We start from the raw sequence: 21,029 nt of genomic DNA, 5'->3' as shown, positions 1-21,029 counted from the left end.
AAAACTGGAATGACAGCATATTTTAATGGCATAATAATGGACCAATCAAAAGCAGCAACTGTGCTGCTTATTGTGGTGACATCGTTTTTCAGATTACTTGATGTTTTAGCCGACAGCTTGTCTTTATTAAACGTATAGCTAGCTGTCTGTCTGTCGCAAATTCGCACAGCTGGCACAGAGCCGCAGGCAATGCTTACTACAAGTGTTTAGACAAAATTCGAACACGAAAATATTTTAAATATATGTATTTATAAATGTGAACATTTGCAATTGAAAAACATGGATTGAAAAAGTGCCGGAGCGCCGCTCCGCCCCGCTCCGGCTCCACTACACCCCTGGTTATGACAGACATGTACTTAAAACATATACTAGTGCGCCATCTAGCGACTTGAAGGCTAAACAATGAGCTATTTCCCCACTCCAACAAATCTTAATGTTACTTCACTTTTTTTTTTTTTAAACTTGTTTATTGTGTACATACGTTATTAACTCAGAGTCCTTCGCTTAAGTCTCAAAATCCTTTGCATACTTCAGAGGCGGTTTAATGTTGGATCTGGTTCGAGTGCATTTCAGTTTGATGCTTTCTTGCTCTGCTATTTTTTCAGAACTTTGTTCTTGTTCATGAGAATCTTCTTCAATTACAATATTGTGAGCAGGGGTGTGGAGTGTGATTGTGGGGTTATCTGGGGGGTTTATTATTGGGCTTTGTAGTGGCCGCTGGGGTTTACAAATAACTTTTATTTGCTCAGAGTTCCCGTCTCATCAACAACACTAGCGTGTTAAAGTGAACAATAAACAATTTATATGTGGTTACACAGTCAACATCTTAAAAGTACACTCACATTTTTCTTTATGACTCTTAAAATATGTACATCTAGTAATATGGACGAATTCTCTCTCTATTAGTGATGCTGATGTTCTCTAACCCCTATATTCTCATCATTCAGTCTACAAAAACATCCAGTGTTCGGAATGGGCAGTTAAAGGTCGGTTAGGTGTTTTTTTTTTCAATAGTGTTATGTTGTTCTCACTTAGTTGTATTGTGTGTATCATTTTCGTCGTCTTTGCACCTTCGGAACCCAGTGTTCTGGGAGCTTTTTGGTGATAAAAAGAGGGTTCTGGCCCGAAACGGGTTAATGACAGCGCATTATTAATTGGTTCTGATTTGTTAAAATATTCTCCTCATATGTCTAACTTTTTTATGCTGTTTTTTAATGCAAATGAATTCATTAAAGTGCCGTTCCGTCTCGTTCAGGCTTTTACCCCATCCCCTTGATTCCTCCGCCATGTTGGCTGTGAGGAACAGTGACAGATTGACAGTGCAGACAATCAACTAACTAGGCTACCTGAGCTACACATTTGCAGGGTTTTTTTTGAGCTTGAAATCACTCTCAAAAAGATTTGTAACCGTAGACGGAGTTTCGTGCGTGCAGAGAAAAAAACTGTAAATGTGAAAAGGCACTTGAGCGTGCGCAGAGTAGAACCACAAGTGTAAATTAGAACCGGAAGTGAACAAAAAATTGAGGGGTTGTATTTTTTTTATTTTACAGTTACAAACTGCGATTCTGCGCGCTTGTATTTGAGATCAATTTTACTCTCAAAAGTGGCGAGTGAGCAGAAAGCAGATTTGTAAGCGTAGACTGAGTTTCGCAATTGTAAATTAGAACCGTAATTGTATTTTTTTCCACCATTTTACAGTTACAAACTCCGTTTTACAATTACAAACTGCGTTTCTGCGCACACAGATTTTTAATAGCTATTTCACGCCATATACAGTGTGCGTGTTTGTGCACTGCTGAGTTGTGATCCTAATACCTTAAGATAAAAATGTAGCAATAAACTGGAAAATACTAAGTAACCCAATAATGTTTATTGGGTTACTTTTGAGCTAGTTTAGGCAATTTATTAATATTGGGCTACTTTTGGGCTGGTATTGGGTTGACTTTGGGCAACAAATGTATTTTAATTTCTGGCAGCTCTTGAGCTTCTATTTAAAAGTTATATACAGCAAAAAGTAAACAAACCAGATTATGTGCGTGCGCCCATAGTGATCTCTATGGAAAGCTATATAGGACAAAAAATGCGTTGTGCTGCTTTAGACTAGAGCAAAACAGAATCTCATGGGATTGAAATACCTTGCTTAAACAGTACCCAACTTTGACTTTGTTATGTGGAATGTAATAAAGGAGAACCAAAACGTTTAGTTTTTTCCCATTCACTTTTACAACGCCATTTCCACGTTTTATTTTATTTTAAGTGTTTAAAGTTAGATTTCAGTTCCCTTTCAATTCGAAGACGACCACCAACATTATGTATGGGATATTTTCTGAGCTTTCTATGCCAGAGCTGCCGATAGGCCCCTTCCTGGGATGACACCCTCTGTCCCGTCTACCTAGGGATTAAAACCATCATACCGTGGAAGCCATTTCTCTTTTTGCCCCTCAAGACGGTAAGGTAAGACCCTTTATGTTGGTATCTGAGCATATTGTGAAAAAGATATTTGAGTCTTTTTCCCTTGCCTTCAGGCTGAAAGCTGGCTTTAGCCTTTTTCTTTCTTTCTTTCTTTCTTTTTCTTTCTTTCTTTCTTTCTTTCTTCCTCCGCAACATGCATGCGCGCTGATCAGGTGTCTGACTACACGTGGTTAGGGCAGGCTCCGCTGCCCACGGTGCTTGGTGGATACGCGCCCGCTCAGCACGTGGTACTTTGGTGCACACAGTGTGCACGGTGCTCGAGTTTTCTGGAGTTCCGCTGCAATTTCATTGCAGGAAGCCGGCTTGCCACTTCCCTGGAATCAGAAACTCTGCTTCTGTGAACTCGGGTATAAGTGCTGCACAACTGCGCTGTGTTTACTCTTTCTTTTCAACAGCCAACATCGCTTTGTGTTTGTAGTCTGATTTTCTAACCTTACAGCGCTCGCTGTTTTGTGTTTTCCTCTGCTATTGCAGTTTAAAAAAAACAAACAAACAAAAAAAAAAAAACATGTGATCCTACACGGAGCCCAACGCTGCCGCGCCCCGCTGTGGAGTTGACCCCGCTGGATTATCTCGGCCTGCCCTCTCGGTGCGCTTAAATTTCAGTTCACCCATGTTGCAGTGGTGTCTGTTGTATTTATCCTCGCAGCTTTGCTGTTGTGTATGTGTGGTTTTATTTCACTGCTTTGCAGTTGAAAAAAAAAATACAGGTGCGATTCCTCTGCCAGGACCCAGCTCTGCTGCGCCCCTCTGTTGAGTTGCATACGCCATCTTGTTTCAGCCCGCTTACTCAGTGGGCTGGTAAAAACAAAACAAAATCAGTTACCCATGTTGCCGTGGGGACTTATTTTTACCCTCACAGCTTGCTGTGGTGTGTGTATTCATTTCTTTACTGCCTTGCAGTTTACAAATAAATAATACAAGCGTGATTCTTTCACCGGGACCCAGCTCTGCTGCGCCCTGCTGTTGAGTGGCATTCGACGGCTTGTTTCAGCCCGCCTACTCAGTGTGCTCGTAAAAAAATTTAAAAAAAAAAAATAAATAAATAAAAAAAGTTACACGCTTTGCTGTGGTGACTGCTATTTTATCCTCACAACCTTGCTTGTGTGTGTGTGTATATGTGTTTTTTCTTTACTGCCTTGCAGTTTAAAAAGAAAACGTAGTAGCAGTGAGATATCCACCGGGACCCAGCTCTGCCATTTCTCGCTGTTGAGTTGAATCAGCAGGCTTGTTTCAGCCCGCCTACTCTGCGCGCTTGGTCACCCGCCTGGTGTGGTGAATGTGTTTCTCCCATAGCTGAATTGCTGTGTGTGTAAGCCTCTATTACTGCTTTTGCAGTTTAAAAAAAAAAAAAAAAAAAAAAGCAAGACATTTTTCTTCCTGCCTAACACGCTGCAGCTCCTTCAGTCTGTGATCTACTCTGGCATATGCTACGTGCTGCCACGTTGTGTGACTGCAGACGGTCCAGAACCAGGTTATTGCCGTGCTGCACCGTGCACTCCCCTGTACTGCTCTCCTGATTTGCCTACCACAGCCACTCGAGCCTTTGTATTCACCCCAGTGTATGCTATACACTACCCTGGGTTGTGTTGACAACATGCGGTTAAGGCTAGGCACATCTCGGTGCTTCAGCGCCCTCAGTGCATAAATGCTCCATGCCTCGGTGCTTAGCGCCACAGCATGTCAATAACACCTGCACTCTATTCTTCGGTGCACCAATACTGTATTCTACCTCACTCTGTGTCCTCGGTGCTTGGTGCCTGAGTGCTTCAACACACAGGTTTACATCCTCCGGTGTTTAAACAACGCCCTTGGGGCTGTGCAGACATCAAACATTGCTAAAGTTGTGGCGTTGGGAGCCCTTGTCCAGACAGCAGGCTCAGCCGATAACGCCGGCCCCGAATCTGACCCCCGCCTGCACCGGTGGTCGCCCCGGATGTTACAGAACCGGATATCGGCATTGCAGAGAAGGACCATAATGCGATTTCGCGGCCTTATGGGAAGGTAGCTCCTTCCTTCAGAAGCAGCCCCTACCTCCCCTGACAATTCCTTTGGAACAGTGGTAGAGGAATTGCTGCAGCGTTCTTACCAAGAACACAAGGCGTCTCGGCAGGTAGCCTCAATGCTCCCCTCCTGTACTCTGACGCTGGCGCCACCGTACTCACCAGGCTGTCCACCACAATTGACCAAAAAGACGCGTATTTGTCCAGCGCACAGGAAGTATGTTCACTTCGCCTTTCAGGGGAGCGTCTTTGAGTTTTCTGTGCTGCCATTCAGCCTCACCTTAGCCCCCCCGCACGTTTTCAAAGTGCATGGATGCCATCCTAGCTTCCTTGCGGCTGCAAGTGATCAGTGTGATGAATTACCTGGACGACTGGTTGATCTGTCCCAGTCGCAGGAAGGAGCAGTGGCCCACACAGCGATTGTGACGTGCCAGTTAATATCTGTGCAAAGTACGGTCTACTTGGGCAGCAGTGTGGAGTAGTGGTTAGGGCTCTGGACTCTTAACCGGAGGGTTGTGGGTTCAATCCCAGGTGGAGGACACGGCTGCTGTACCCTTGAGCAAGGTACTTTATCTAGATTGCTCCAGTAAAAACCCAACTATATAAATGGATAATTGTATGTAAAAAATAATGTAATTGTATGTAAAAATAATGTGATATCTTGTAACAATTGTAAGTTGCCCTGGATAAGGGCGTCTGTTAAGAAATAAATAATAAAAAAAATAATAATAATAATAATACTTGGGTCTCCAGCTGGATTCCCGAACGATGCGAGCCTACCTGTCGGACGACAGAGTAGCTGCCATTCACAACTGTCTGGCCCTGTTCAACAAGGGTTCACAGTACAATTGGTGTTGTGTTAAACTATTGGGTCTGATGGCTGCAGCTTCATTTATTATTATTTTTTTTAAACTGTCTTATTGTATTTTTCTAAACCCTTCCCCTATCTGTTATCGCCTCCCATCATGGGTTCTGATATGCGTGCATTAAGCTGCAAGTCCTGTGAAATGTATTTGGCAGTTAGTGCTCTTCAATTTGTGGAAGATTTCATTTGCAAAAAGTGCTCTTTTACTCCATCCCTATTGCAAAAGGTTTCTGATCTTGAAAAACAAATAGAGACCCTTTAGAAGCATACACAATCATGAGCATTTCATTGAAACCAGTTTTAACAAAATTAATAACACTTGGCTAGTGTTGGATACTGAGGGTGAAACCGACAGTCCCTGATCCTAATTTTTTTAATGAGGCTGCTCCATTCGACATCTCAATACCACAGCCTGATTGTAGAAGCGTATGTGTAGAGGGACCTGAGAAAATATAGTTGAAAGGCAAGAGTTGAATGTGAGGATTAGGTGACTGCTAGAAAAGGTAGGAAGAGGAGATGGATAAGTAGTCAAAATACAGAGGAGATCAAATTATCTAACAGATTCCAAGCACTGAGCAACAGTGGCGATGTGTTGACTGGAAATAAAGGGGAGGTCCTGTTAGTAGGTGACAATTATTCACCACGTTGACAGTGATTTTAGCCGTAAAGACCCTATAAACAGAACTGTTAGCTGCCTCCCTGGAGCAAAAACTAAGGACATTGAATCAAGAGTGTGACAATTATTAAATCAGAAAAAAAAGTCTGTAGGTGCAAAGAAATAGGAAATCTGAAATTCTAAGAGGACTTCAGATCATTATCAAAACAACTAAAAAGGTCAGGATGGAGAATTATTCTGTCATGTCTATTACCTGTTATTGGTTGTGGGGATGAAAAATTCAGTAGAATTAGGGCTGTAAATGCATGGCTAGCTGGCTGGTGTGCTCAAGAGGGTCTGGGTTTTATAAATAACTGGGACTGTTTCTGGAGAAGAAATATATTCTATAAGAAGGATGGACTTCATATAAATAGATCAGGGGCAAGCAGGTTAGCTGCTAATATTGAGAACCACCTTGCAAAGTATTTAAACTAGGCACGGGGGGGGGGGGGGGGGAGTTTACTGACCTTTTGTTTCTGAATAACACAAAATAAAACTGTAAAGCTGTAGATACCACCAAGGTGTCTCTATAATACTCACTGTCACTTTTTGGGGAAAATATTGGGAAATGTGTCACAGTGACGCTGGTGTATCACTGAGTAGAGGACATTCATTGTACCAGATCACTTTAGAACAGGGGTTTTCAATCTTTTTAAGATGCGTAAGTTACAATAAACTTTAATCGGGTCATTTGAAAAAAAAAAAAATATATATATATATATATATATATATATATATATATATATATATATATATATATATATATATATATATATATATATCAATTTGCAGGCATTAACGCATACAGGAAATAAAATTTGTTAAACTAGGCTTTTAGTTTTTTAAAGTGAGTGTGTGTGTGTGAGTGAGAGAGAGAGATTTTTATCCCAGACAGACTGCAGTAACCGCCCAACTGTTTATATGACATTTAAATAACAGGGTGTGGCAGGATGGCTTGCAGTGGTGAGGTGTGGTGACGTCACGGACCAGGAAGTAACTGAACCAAAACAATGGATGGGCGGGTGAAACTGAACGCAACTGCGGTCAGCGTATTTATTAATAAACAAAACAAAATAAAAGATTTAAACAAACAACAAAACAGAAACCAAAGGGCACGAGGGCCAAACGAATAAACAGAAACAAGTATATCTTATTTATATAGCAATTGTTTGTTATATTCTCCTCTCTCTCTGCTCCTCCCGTACTCTCCTCTCTACACTCAACAACCCTGCAGCACGGACAGCTGTCGGTTCTTATACTCTGGCCGAGGGGTTAAATAGCTGTTAATTATCTTATTACCCCTCGGCCACAGTCTGCAGGTGTTGGGTAAGGATGCGTGACTGTCAGCTAGTTAAATAATCAGTAGCTGATCAGCCATGCATCCTCACAGGTTTTTAAATTATAAATAACAAATAACAAAAGACATGGCGCTTTTATCCGCGCCGCAAACAAAAATACAAATAATAATATATGGGCGTGGCACTCCGCCACACAGGGTCTATTTTTATAACGTACATATTTAATAGGTAAATTAGCAGTGTGTGCACTGAACACTGTTACAGCACAGCAGTCTGGTGTTGGCGATTTAAACGTTGATTACATGATAAAAGTTTGCAATAGATTGGGAAGTGGTACTAAGTAAAATGCGTTGTCTGCCATTTCAGAATTTTTCTTGCGTACCCCAGTTTAAAAACCGCTGCATTAGAAGAAACCACATTACCAACAGATTCAGTTTAATATTCGTATTTAAATGCCATTGTCCTGACTGGTAAATTCTTACTTTCCAGCTGCCCCTTTATTTTGACAATTGCCATATCAAAAATTGCATTTTTTTCTTAGCCCCCAAGTAAATATTTTGTACAGTTTTAAAAGCAATTTTTGCTTTATTTTTACAACACACGTTGATGTTGATATGATAAACGCGTATCTGCTTCAGGTACTGTATTTAATTTTTTTCAAGGTTAAACGATGGCCCATGTTGCACAGAACACTAAAAATAAAATGTCAAATATACAATATGTATTTTGTTGGTTTTGTGGATTTTGCTACGTTTTAATATTGCACATAATGATATGAAGCTGATTACTTATTCTTTTAGAAGTAATGGTCGGGTGTAATAGGGATACAAGGTTATATTTGCACCGGGCCATGTTGTTGCAAGCCTGATGACGCTGTCGTCCAGGCTTTACTGTGAAACTGACTGTAACCAGGGAGGGTGTGAGTGCATTCTACTGGACTGGGGAATTAATGGCACAGGAGTTTAATTATGAAAACGCAAGTGTAAACAAACAAGTAAAAAAGATCAGCCTGTCGTCAGACATGTCATGTTAATATAAAATGCATTAATTCACTGTGTATTGGTATTGCGTGTGTTCTGGGAAGGGGGACACACGGGCACGTTAAGAGAAATTCAGTGGGGCATTTTTCAGGCGGAAATTGGCGCAATGGCGCGGCCTAGCGCGAACACTGTAAGAACATAAAGTTTACAAATGAGAGGAGGCTATTCGGCCCATCTTGCTTGTTTGGTTGTTAGTAGCTTATTGATCCCAGAATCTCATCAAGCAGCAAGGATCCCAGGGTGTCGGCTTCAACAACATTAGCTTCCTGCCACCCCCGCTTTCCCAGTGAGTATTCATAGAGGTGTGTGTTACAGTAATCTTACTAAAATTCCTATTATCCCTGCTCAATCACTTGCACTAGACGGGACTGTTCTACATTTATGCTTATTTAATGTCAGGTCTCTGTCTAATAGGGCTCTGTTAATTATTGATTTTATTCAGGATTACGAGATTGATATTTTATCATTAACTGAAACCTGGCTTGCACCTAATGACAATGTCTCACTGTTTGAGGCTTCCCCACCTTACTATTTTTTTCAGAAAGCTCGCTCTACAGGACGGGGAGGTGGACTTGCTACTGTTTCCGTAGTGAACATAGAATTAATCAGGTTACTGTCCCAGGTTATTCATCTTTTGAACTGTTAACATTAACACTAAATAGTGCACTACCTGTTCATATTGTAATTATCTATCGACCACCTAAGTCAAATCCATTATTTTTAGCAGAATTTAGTGACTTGCTATCTTCATTGACAGTCCATTATGATAGGATTCTTCTACTGGGTGATTTTAACCTACATGTTGATACAGAATCTGACTCCACTTCTGTGGAATTTGAGGCTCCTGGATTCCTTAGATTATCTCCAGCATGTAAAAGGTCCCACACACAATCGTGGCCTGGTAATCCCTTGTGGTTTAGTTGTTAAAAATGTATTAACTACATATCTCACCATTTCAGATCTTGCTTTTCTTTTTGAGGTCAGCATACGAGTAACTACAAAATCCATGGAACGCACACTTACATCTGGGGATATTAATTCCTTAACTGCTGGTAAATGTTCTGATATATTGAGTTTATCAATCCCAGAGGGTTTATCTGTAGATGAGATGGTGAATACCTATAACTCCTCATTGACTGGTATCTTAGATGTTGTAGCGCCAGTCAAAACTCGGAGGGTGTTTTTAAAAAAAAGCTCACCATGGTTTAATGATGCTGCTCGCAAATTGAAATACGAGGGTCGGAAATTAGAACAGAGATGGTGGGTTACGAAACTGCATGTTCACTACACTATATGGAAGGAACACCTGGCTAAATATAGGAAGGCTCTGGCATTGGCCAGATCAACTTATTATTCTAACTTAATTGAAACTATTGATTTATTTTTGCTACAATTGATAAATTAATTAATCCTTCACCAAATAGTTCCACCCTTGGTACTGGTTTTAGTCTAATGACTTCCTAAATTACTTTAAAAATAAAATACTACACATTATAAATCAGATTCCACAAATGTATTCTATTAAGGAGGCTTGTTGCACGGTATTACCTATTAGTGCCTCTAAGGCTACTATGGAGGTATTTTCTTTGATTACCCTTCAAGAGCTGACCGCTCTGATTCAGCACATGAGAACTACAGCATGTTCTCTTGACCCCATTCCTACAAACTTATTAAAAAATGCTTTTGGAGTTATTACCCACATTTATAAATAGTTCTCTTGTGGTATTGTTCCCTCAGCACTTAAGGTAGCTATAGTAAAACCAATGCATAAGAAAGACGACTTGGATCCTAAACTCATTAATGACTACAGGCCCATCTCCAATCTTCCATTCTTAGGCAAGGTTTTAGAGAGGGTTGTTGCATTTCAAGTACAAAGTTTTTTTTAACTCTTAATGGTGTATCTGAGAAATTTCAGTCTGGATTTCGTGGTGCACATAGTACAGAGACAGCCCTTGTTAGAGTTGTGAATGATCTGCTGATAAGCTCTGACTTGGGCTTTCCATCAGTTCTAATTCTTCTTGATCTCTAAGTGCTGCTTTTGACACTGTAGACCACTCCATCTTATTAAATTGGCTCAAATACTCAGTGGGACTGTCTGGACTTGTCTTACCTATGTGATAGGTATCAATGTGTCTCTACTGGGGAGGAATCAGCATTGACCGAAGTTGGTTGCGGTGTTCCACAAGGTTCAATTCTGGGTCCATTGCTATTTTCATTATATACAGTGCCTATAGAAAGTCTACACCCCCTTGAACTTTTTTCACATTTTGTTGTGTCAGTGCCTCAGAGTTTCATGCATTTAAATGGGGATTTCTTCCACTTATCTACACACCATACTCCACACTGTTATGGGGGAAAAAAGTTTTTATTGAAAGATTTATATATTAAATACAAAACTGAAAAATCATAATTGGATAAGTCTCCACCCTCCTGAGTTAATACTTGGTGGAAGCACCTTTGGCAGCAATTACAGCTGCGAGTCTGTTGGGATAGGTCTCTACGAACTTTGCACACCTAGATTTGGCAATATTTGACCATTCTTCTTTACAAAATTGTTAAAGCTCTGTCAAGTTCCTTGGTGAGCGTTGATGGACAGCAATCTTCAAGTCATGCCACAAATTTCCGATTGGATTTGGGTGGGGGCTCTGACTGGGCCACTCAAGGACATTTACCTTTTTGTTCCTTAGCCACTCCAGTGTAGCTTTGGCTGTGTGCTTAGACTCTATAGGCACTGTATGTTACCACTGGGTGATATCGTTAGGAAACATGGTGTGAACTTCTACTGCTATGCGGATGACACCCAGCTGTATTTGTCTTTAAAACCTGGTGATACTTCTGTCGGGTGGTATTTGCTGCTTGCCTTGCTGACATCAAGTGCTGGATGTCTCAAAACTTCCTAATGTTGAATTTGGATAAAACAGAGGTTATGTTTTTTTGGCTCCCATAACCAAGTAACCAATGCAAGATTGCTTGAGTTTTGCCCTAGTAGTCTTTTATCAAATCCTAAAACTGAAATAAAAAATGCGGGGGTTCTCTTTGTAATGCACTCCTCTCTGGCATCCCAAAACATGCAGTGTCCTGCCTACAGCTTGTTCAGAATACCGCTGCTAGAATTTTGACTAAAACCAAAAATAAATGAACATATCACCCCTGTTTTAGCCTCCTTGTACTGTCTCCCTGTTCAATATAGAATTGATTTTAAAATCTTATTATTGACCTATAAAACCTTGAATGGAGCAGGAGCTAGTGACTGCACATCTCCCAAATCACACTCTTAGATCACAGGAAGCGGGGCTGCTCGTTATTCCCAGGGTCAATAAAATCAATATGGGAGGGCTTTTTCTTTTAGAGCCCCTAAACTATGGAATGCACTGCCTCCATGTGTTAGGGAAGCTGGGTCTGTGGGTATTTTTAAGTCTAAACTTAAAGCACATTTTTATAAAATAGCATTTTTATCTTATGGTTTTAATGCAACATAATTGCTAGCTTTTAATTATTATTATTATTATTTGTGTATTTTAATGTATTTTTATGTTTATGTACAGTGCCTTGTAATTCAGTATGAAAGGCGCTATATAAATGAAAAATCAGCCACCCAACTGGGGTTTCTCCACATGCGCCCGATCTAAGTGTGCCTCCGTGCCTTTTGGCTGCACCCCAAGCACGACAGTCGGCTGACCGTGTCTTGTCTATCCTGGGAAGCCCTACGCTGATGGAGGCAAGCCTCTCACCTGAGCGAAGGCGTAAGGATGGGAGTGATACACAACCGTCAATTGGTGATGACTAGGGGTCTACTTAAATCGCGGTACATTTACGTATTTCACAGGTATGTTGCGGAATAAAATTAGGAATTCGCAGACCTGTTTAAACATTAAGTAAACACAAGTAGACAGTATTTCAGAACACTATGAAGCCTATAAATAGTGGTACTTGCTTCCTTACTAAAACAGAGTGCTGTCATTTGTTAAAGGCAAGCATGCAGCATCCCCCAGCAGTTGACTTGCCCATACATTGAGACTGCACATTCTGCATCCACTGAATTGGTTGGAAGTTAAGGCAAAACTTTGCCAAGTTATACAGATGAATCGAATAGAAACAGCCCCAAAACTCGTTTACCCAAGGGCATCTGGCATACTATAATAAATGCAATTTATGCAGCATGTTCATTGTCATATTTGTTCAATTCAATAATTTATTTTATTAGTACAGAGTCAAAACATAGAGAGCGTGGCTATTCAGGTCTAAAATTCCAAGAAAAAGTAAGCAGCAGGTTGAAGCGAGGTGGCTGTGCTGGATCGTTTTAGTACTGATTTAACTTGCAGACAGGAATACTTCTTGTCTGGGCTGTCTTTTTCCAGTTTGGTTTCTGAAAGCTGTTTATTTTACATTCTGTTCAGCAGCCTCTGTAGTAGCCTTTTGTTTAAAGTGTGATTCTGAAGCTAAATAGCGATCGATCGTATTTTCTCCAAAGACACATTAAGATATGCAAAATAATTACCTCAGTCTGCATGTACAGTTTCTTTGGGAAATATCTTGAAATGATCATCAGCCGAAATTATCCTTTTTTTTGTCGTCCATTTCTGGTATTTTACCTCCAATGCTGAAAACTAGACTTTAGCAACCTAAATCAAAACAATGCAGCACCAACTTTGTCCCACCCCCTACTACACAGTACAGGTCACATAAAAACAGTAAAGACACACTGATTGTCATTTGAATAGTAAACAAGAACGTTAACCGCTTTGGATCATTTTTTTTTTGTAAATTATTTGTGGACGTTTTTTGTTTGTTTGTTTGTTTTTTGCTTAAGTGCAATGCACACAGGACGGTGAAGGAATCAAAAAGGACTATCTACTGAACGAAGACACTTGGTTTGCGTCGCTTTTGTTGTGCAGTAGTTCTTTTAAACAAGGTTTCTTTTTTTTCCCCCTCTCCGTACTTGTTTGTATGCAATGGCCCCTAAGAGGTGAATTTCGCGGTGACCCCTCAATTTCATGATTTCCGCGAAATTGCGATTTTAGGTAGACCCCTAGTGATGACGGACACATCCAACTCTAGTTTGCGGGGCGTTCTGGGCAGGCAGAGGAGTTCATGCACCCTGGTCGGATCGCTGGACATCCCTGCACATAAATGTGTCGGAGCGGAGAGCAGCCCATGCGTTCTTCGAGAAGGGCAGGAGAGACAAGGTGACAGTTCTCCTGGTGGTCCCTAGATGGCCAAGGAGATTCTGTTTTTCAAAACTCTGCTAGCTGCTGCAAGACCAGCCCTGGGGGATCCTGCTGTGCATGAATCTCCTCAGTCAGGGGCAAGGCACCCTCTGGCACCCAGGACCGGGCAGACTCCAACTGTGGGACTGGCCCCTGAACGGGACCATCTGTCCGCCTTAGGGCTCTCAGACGCAGTTATCAGTATACTGCAGAATGCTAGGTCCTCCTCCACAGGGGCGTTACACGCCATATGTGGAGGTATATTCAAAATTGGTGCATGACCAGAGGTCATGACTCCAATTATTGCCCTATAGCAACTATTTTGCAGTTTCTGCAAGATCTGTTAGAGGCGGGTCGGTCGATCCACCTCTATGTTGAAAGTGTACCTAGCAGCCATATCTGCATGCCATGTCCCCATTGACTCGGTGTCCTGGGCACTTATATACTAGCAACCCGATTTTTTTGAAGGGTGCTCGTGGTTACTCCCTCCCAGGAGGGCCGTTCTCCCCGAAATGTACTGGAGGCTCTCATGAAGGCCCTGTTTGAGCCCATACACTCCATAGAGATGAAACATCTGTCTATGAAGACAGCCTTCCTCTTGGCTATCACCTCCGCAAAGCGGGTCAGTGAGCTGCAGGCGCTGTTGGTGCACAGCTCCTGTATGCGTATTTGGGATGATGGCTGCAGGGTGTCACTGTGTACAAACCCTCCCCAAGGTGATTACAACCTTCCACATGAATCAGTCTGTGTAATTAGTCTTTCCATCCACCTTCATTTTGCTACAGAGGAGGATAGGAGATTGAATTTCCTCTGCCCTGTGCAGGCATTGAGTTGTTACGTGGATAAGACAAGAGCTCTGCGTCATACTGACCAGCTCTTTGTCTGTCACGGTATATGGACCCTAGGACAGCCACTCTCAAAGCAGCGACTGTCGCATTGGATTGCGGACACAGTCTCTGTGGTGTATGACAGTGCTGGCTTACCCCCACCTAGGGGAGTAGTTGCGCACTCCACTAGAGGGTCGGCTACATCTTGGGCCCTCTCCAGAGGGGTCTCGCTGTCCGATATATGTACGGCGGCTAGCTGGGCTACGCCGCATACATTCTCCAGGTTCTACAGCTTGAATGTGGTAGATCCTTTCTTCTCTTCAATAGGCATGAGGGTCCTTGAGGTTAAACACTCACGACGCTAACCTTGGGTTATACGGTTCTGATGCGTTCCTCGTATGCTGCCGTTCCTTCTCCCTTGCGACAGCTCTGGTATACATTATCCCATACATGTTGGTGTTGGTGGTGGTGGTGGTCGTCTTCAAATTGAAAGGGAACGTTGGGTTACTTGCCGTAACCCTGGAGTAGACGACCACCAACCGCTAGGTCACCCTCACGGGTTCGATGCAAAAAGAGAAACAAGAATAACTATTTACAAGTCCAACATAACAAAGTCTGTGCTAAAAAATATTATGGTATCCACATTCTCCGGTTTCAAAGAACAGATTTTGTTCACAGATATCCTGCTTTTCTGAACACACGCTCGCTCAGGGCCGATGTTGCAGGGATACTTAACACGCTCTTTGCCAAGGCTGCTAGGTTGGGAAAGCGTGTCTGGTTATTTTTCCACCAAATCAGGGGATCTTTGCTGATGTTTAATGGAGTTTCAGAAGCATAGTCATCTCTTGTTGGATTAAGGTTTCCTTGGAAGTAGTGTGTGTTTGTTGCCGTCCACGAAGTAACAATTCCATTGCTTGTTTGGTCTTAGTTTTCTTTTTAACTGGCAAGTCCTCTGTGCTGCATTCACTTGTACAGGCACGATTTCTGTCATTTTCGAGGTTGTCCTCCACCAGCCTCGCTAGTTTGGAAGACCGTTCTTCAGGCACATGGGCTTTGGCCTGTTCGGATAGGAAATCCAGGTGGCAAAATCGTGGGGTCAAGAAATGACACAAAAATCGGTGGCATAACCTCATTACTTGGGTCATTCAGCTGATGTAAACAAAATCGCAGAGACAAATTACACACTAGCTTATCTCTCAAACGCCATTTAAATGGAATTAGCAAATCAGTTGATTAAAGAAGATGGTGTCTCCTCTTAATCAGGAACTTGTCAGTCTGTGTTTTATCTCTGTTGCAACTGGGTACAAAGAACTAGCCGTAATGTTTTTCTCTGCACTCAAAAGTACTGTAGCCAGTTTGAATGGCTGTAGTAGAGGTAGTATCTCAGCCATTAGTGTCGTGATATCTAAAGTAGCTGCGTCAGACTTTTTGGTCAAATCTGGGTTTGACAAAACAGCAGTAACTGGCTATTTTAATTCAAGAAGGCGTTCAAACATATAAACCGTGTTCCACCTTGTTTGTACGTCCTGTATTAACTTGAGTGGTGCTTTTTCTGTGTTCAGCATTTCTGTGTTTCCCATTTAAAGTGTTTGTTGCCATCTCACTCTTTTTAAAATGTGCAACCAGTCTCCTTGCTGCTGCCACTAACATGTCGTTCATCCTCCAAGCTTTTCTGAATGCAGAGATTTATATTGTGCCCTTGACAGAAATATGAGTTTTGGTTGTAAATCTCCCTCTCGGCCTGTAAAGGCGCTAAGCAGTGAAAGGGAAAGGCTTTGGACAAGTTGGCCTGACAGTTCTTTCCCCAGGCCGGCAAGTCAGTCAGTCTGGAAGAAGGCGAGACTCCGTAGCAGGAACGTATTGACCCGGAAGGTAAATGATGTAGCAGCTGCAGACAGTAAAGACAGCTGCAATCGTTTACCAAGGGGTCATGCGCAATTATTTGTATAAAATAAAGATCCTTTTTCCAAACCGGATTACAGTTTCCATTTGTGATTTATTCCTGCACTGCATCACCTCTGCACCTATTCTACTCAGCAGACACTTTGCCACAGCCCTGCACAGCTCACACTTGCCACGCTACCAAAAAGTAACACAGCACGCTTGCAGAAAGCAGACATTGTTCTGCACACGTTGGCCGTGTTGTCATGAACACAAGCTATTACTTTTGTAGCCATCTGTATCTGGTTGATCGCTTCTGCTGAATTCACAGCTGTGTGTGTCTTGTGTAATTTTCGTGTTGCTAATACTTTTGACTCGAGTTCCCAGTTTTGTTTAATGTAATGGCAGGTGACCTGTTAAAAATGCTTCTTGTGTCATGCTTGTCAGTACATCAGTAGTGATGGACATTGAATTACACTCCTGACTTAAATCCTGTCTAAGCTTTTCCTTTGCACGCTCGTGATCCAGAGTAATGAATTTGGAGATTGTCTTTCGACACAGCATTTCATAGCCCAGAGCAAGATTCGCAATCAGATTTTTAAATGCAGCTCCCTCTACTATACTAACAGGTCTGTTATTTCTTTTGCTCTGATGCTTTTTGGATCAACTTTCTTTCCAAAGTAAGATGTCACTGAAGGTGTTCCTTTTTGTTTTTTTACTTGTGTTCCCGCTGTCGTGTTACTAAATGATCCCGCAGGTTGGTGCCTTATTTAAAATTAAATTGACTATAACTAGCCAATTCTGATCCTGAAATGCAGCCTACCTCTAGTCTCTTCTCTCAGTTGGGTTCTTTTTTTGGGGGGGGGGGGGTTCACGCTTATTACTCTGAAAACATACGTGCTGCGTAGTGGGTGGGGAGTTTTTTTTTTTTTTTTTTTAATGATTATTTAAAGGAACCAGATGAAAAGCAAGGAATAAGAGTGTAGATTAAAATTGCCAGTCCTAATAAAAAATTAAAAAACTGTCCTATTAATGAACTGATAGATGTGTGTTTTTCTTTTAATTTTTTTTTTAACCCATCGATTTGGTTATTCCAATGATTCGATGGATCGATGCATTGTCCCAGCCCTAATTTTTAGTCGCAACAGGCAGTTCACATCAAGCGCAAATGCTGGCACTAGGGCAGGTAAAACACAGCAATACATTGCTCATATACATGCTGGCATTTTCGCACGAGACATACCTTAAAACACTATTTCTATGGAAACAAACTGTTTCTTCATTGTCATACATGTAACCATGACACCGAATGATGATTTGGCTATGTTGAGCACTGTTATATATACAGAGCATCAAAAGAAACATATCACTATTATAGCACATTTTTTTCCGAAAAAAAAGGTATATAAATGTTTTTGGTTTCTTTTTAATCACTCGATCATTCATCCTTGACCATGACACGCTTGACTATAACTGAAGCATATGCACTTAATCATCTAATTAGTGAGACAGTTGATTGGACACTGGATATGGAGTGATTTCAGCTGTTGAACTGCAAGCTTGAATAAAAGCAATAAAGAAAATCACAGAAAAAAAACAATATGCCATGTCTGTCAAGAGAGCAGCGCCTGCCTGCGATCGGCATGTTGGAGGCTTGCTGTCTTGGGTGCTCACAGCCAGAAATTTCAAACCTGGCGAGACAGTGTAACCAGACACACTCTGTCAATGATAGGCCACGAACTGGGAGACCAAGAGTCACAACACCTGCCCAAGATCGACAGATCATTTTGCAGCATCTTCGTGGTGTCAGTTGTTAATCAGCACAATAAAAAGTCACTGCACCTGCTCTAAAACAGTGATTTGTATTTTTTTTTTTTTTTTTTTATCATTTTTTGATCACATATAATGAATTTTATCCAAATATCAGTATATCTGTGATAAGTTTCTTTTGATGCTCAAATATAAGTGATATGTTTCTTTTGATGCTCAGTATATTTTCTTTTTCGTTGCACGACTGGAATGAAACTGACCAATCAGAAGCAAGGTTAACACCCTTGAAACAAGTTAAACACATGCCTCAGAATAGGTCATGCCTGAAAAGTTAATCATTTTATGAAGTACCAATAGTCGTGGCTTGCAGATGGTGCATTTAGCAGCACCGAGACGTTTTCTTTCCGATTATGCAAGTTGCATAAAAATAGGTTTATTAATAAGCAAAAAATAAACCAGACCATACATGCAGTCTATATATCTAGCATTTAAATAAATAATGTGCAATTTTGCAGGCTTTTAAAAATGACAAAAAAAAGGTCCTGCATTCACACAACTTGAACATGTGACCTAATTAAGCTGTGACTTTTTTTTTTGGTTTGTTTGTTTGTTTGATTTATTTTTATGATAAATAACGTTTTGTTCACTAAATTGTTCTGTGTCACAAATCTGTGACAAGAAGAATGTCTTTATATATGCATAAAGAGATTCACCAAACAAACAAAAATATTATTGAGGTCCTACTATTCTATACGTTGTAAAACAAAGCCAGCAACACGTTTTGTATTCTATGTTTGACACATCCCAACATTACCAAACTCATAGTTTTGAAGATTGTGAGCCATATCTGTTCACTGGACTGTTTTAAAAGGAAAAACTAAATAAGTCTTGCGTCTTGCCATGGCACACAACCTTGTTCTGTGTATAATTATTCATAAGTAAATTGAGTCAGAGACGGCTCAAACACTCACCCATGATCTGATGCGTCACAGTCTTCAATAGCGTTTATGATAAAGTAGAAAAATAGATTTGCAGAACGGCATCGGTAGTTCAGTGATTTCAGAAAATCAGGACTTTTGCTGTCCTCAGCATTTAAGTATTTTTTTTTTCAATTACATCCTAAATTGTTTATATTTTAAAGTAGAATACAATTGTAATTTATAGAAATTTACACTTAAGTCAGTAACATGGTTAAAATAGTGTCCCAAGCTAAAGTCCCAAAATTTCAAAATCTCAACAACTTTAAGTTGTAAAGCAATTCAGCCTCCCTGATTTAATAAACAGTTGTATCGTTTTAAATAACAAATAACCACAACATAAAAATAAATGTAAAATTAGAAATAAATGCATTTTAATTCTGAAAATATCATGTCACTCAAAAATGTCAACTTGGTCACAATTTATGGATTTCGCCTATTTAAGTAAGGAATTTAAAAAGAGAGCTACAATGTTGGGGTCCTCAGAGGGCTGATAGGAAGATAAGAGAGACTTGGTAAATTTTTATCTTATTTCTTTGATAACCATAACATATCAACTTGGTCCTTAGTCTCAATTTGACAAAAGTTGTTTTAAAATATTCAAACTGTACAGAAAAGGCAAAGGTTATTTGTATAATTTGGTCTAACATTACAGTGAGATGGGGCCTTTTCTGTAACTGTCATTTTTTGGCGGGAAACTTGTCAACTGTCAGCTTGGTCACAGTTTATCATACAAATCTGTGTGACCAAGCTGACATGGCTTGTGACTAGGGCTGCAAACTACTATTTAGTGTTATTATTAGTAGTGGAGTTAGTATGATTTATTATTTAGGGTGGCACGGTGGTGTGGTGGTTAGCGCTGCTGCCTCACAGCACCAGGGTCCTAGGTTCGAATCCGGCCTAGGGGTCTGTCTGTGTGGAGTTTGCGTTCTCCCTGTGTTTGTTTGTGTGTGTGTTTTCTTCCACAGTCCAAGGTTGATTGGTCACTCTAAATTGCCCTCTGTGTGAGTGTGTGTGGTGCCCTGTGATGGACTGGTGTCCTGCCTTGCACCCTGTGTCTGCCGGGTTAGGCTCCGGCTCACCGTGACCCTCTAAAGGATTAAGCGGTTATGATAATGGATGGATAATTATTATTTAGACATGTAACTGATGCCTTTATTATTTTTTTTAGGGGGGGGGGGGGATATTGTTTTCTGTAGATACAGTGCAATTTTGTAGGCATGCACACTGAAACGCACACCCTGAAATTTTATAATACAATAATCATTTTTTTATTTATTTTTTTTATAAAAATGTAGTCATTGCCAATTTATTTATTATTTTCTCCCAATTTGGAATGGCCAATTATTTTTAGGCTCGGCTCACCGCTACAAACCCTGCGCTGACTCGCAGGCGCCCGGCCAGACTACAGGGGTCGCTGGTGAGCGGTGAGCCGAGGACACCCTGGCCGACCTAACCCTCCCTCCCCCCGGGCGGAGCGTGGCCAATTGAGCGCCGCCCTCTGGGAGCCCCCATCCTCGGTCGGCAAAGCAATAGCCTGGACTCGAACTCTCGACGTCCAGACTATAGGGCACATCCTGCACTCCACACGGAGTGCCTTTACTGGATGCGCCACTCGGGAGTCCACATTAATCAGTTTTATTACATTATGAAAGTTATTACCAAATAATATTTTAATGTTAATTTTAAATAATACTTGAAAAGTTTAATTCTTTTTTGCATTGTATAATTAACAGTTTTGATTTTGATAAAATATCAATGTATTAGATTGTTTTATATTTCTTGTTGACATATTGCACTTGATGATGATTTTATTTTTTTCTTGTTGAAGTATTGCAGTTGTTCATACCATTACATTTTAAATATTCTATTTGATAACTACATATTTTCATGTTTTTTAATTCTATTGTTTATTTAAAAATCATTAAACAATTTCAAATAATAGACCATTCTTATTCTTGTCAACTTTGTCATGGTATTGCCACAAGATTTAAATTGCAAAATTAAAATAAAACTGCTCAACATTTTTTTAAA

At 40.8% G+C, this 21,029-nt stretch overlaps 1 protein-coding gene across 1 annotated transcript in view; it reads left to right on the top strand.

Annotated features, from left to right (window-relative positions):
* The window catches only part of LOC117431782 (uncharacterized), a 40,260-nt gene that overhangs the window by 8,145 nt on the left and 11,086 nt on the right, over window positions 1–21,029 (top strand). The window lies entirely within an intron of this gene.

Source organism: Acipenser ruthenus, chromosome 22, assembly GCF_902713425.1.
Source record: "Acipenser ruthenus chromosome 22, fAciRut3.2 maternal haplotype, whole genome shotgun sequence".
Classification (NCBI taxonomy): Eukaryota; Metazoa; Chordata; class Actinopteri; order Acipenseriformes; family Acipenseridae; genus Acipenser; species Acipenser ruthenus.
The sequence above is the reverse complement of the archived record's forward strand: the minus strand, read 5'-3'. Positions and strand labels throughout refer to the sequence as shown.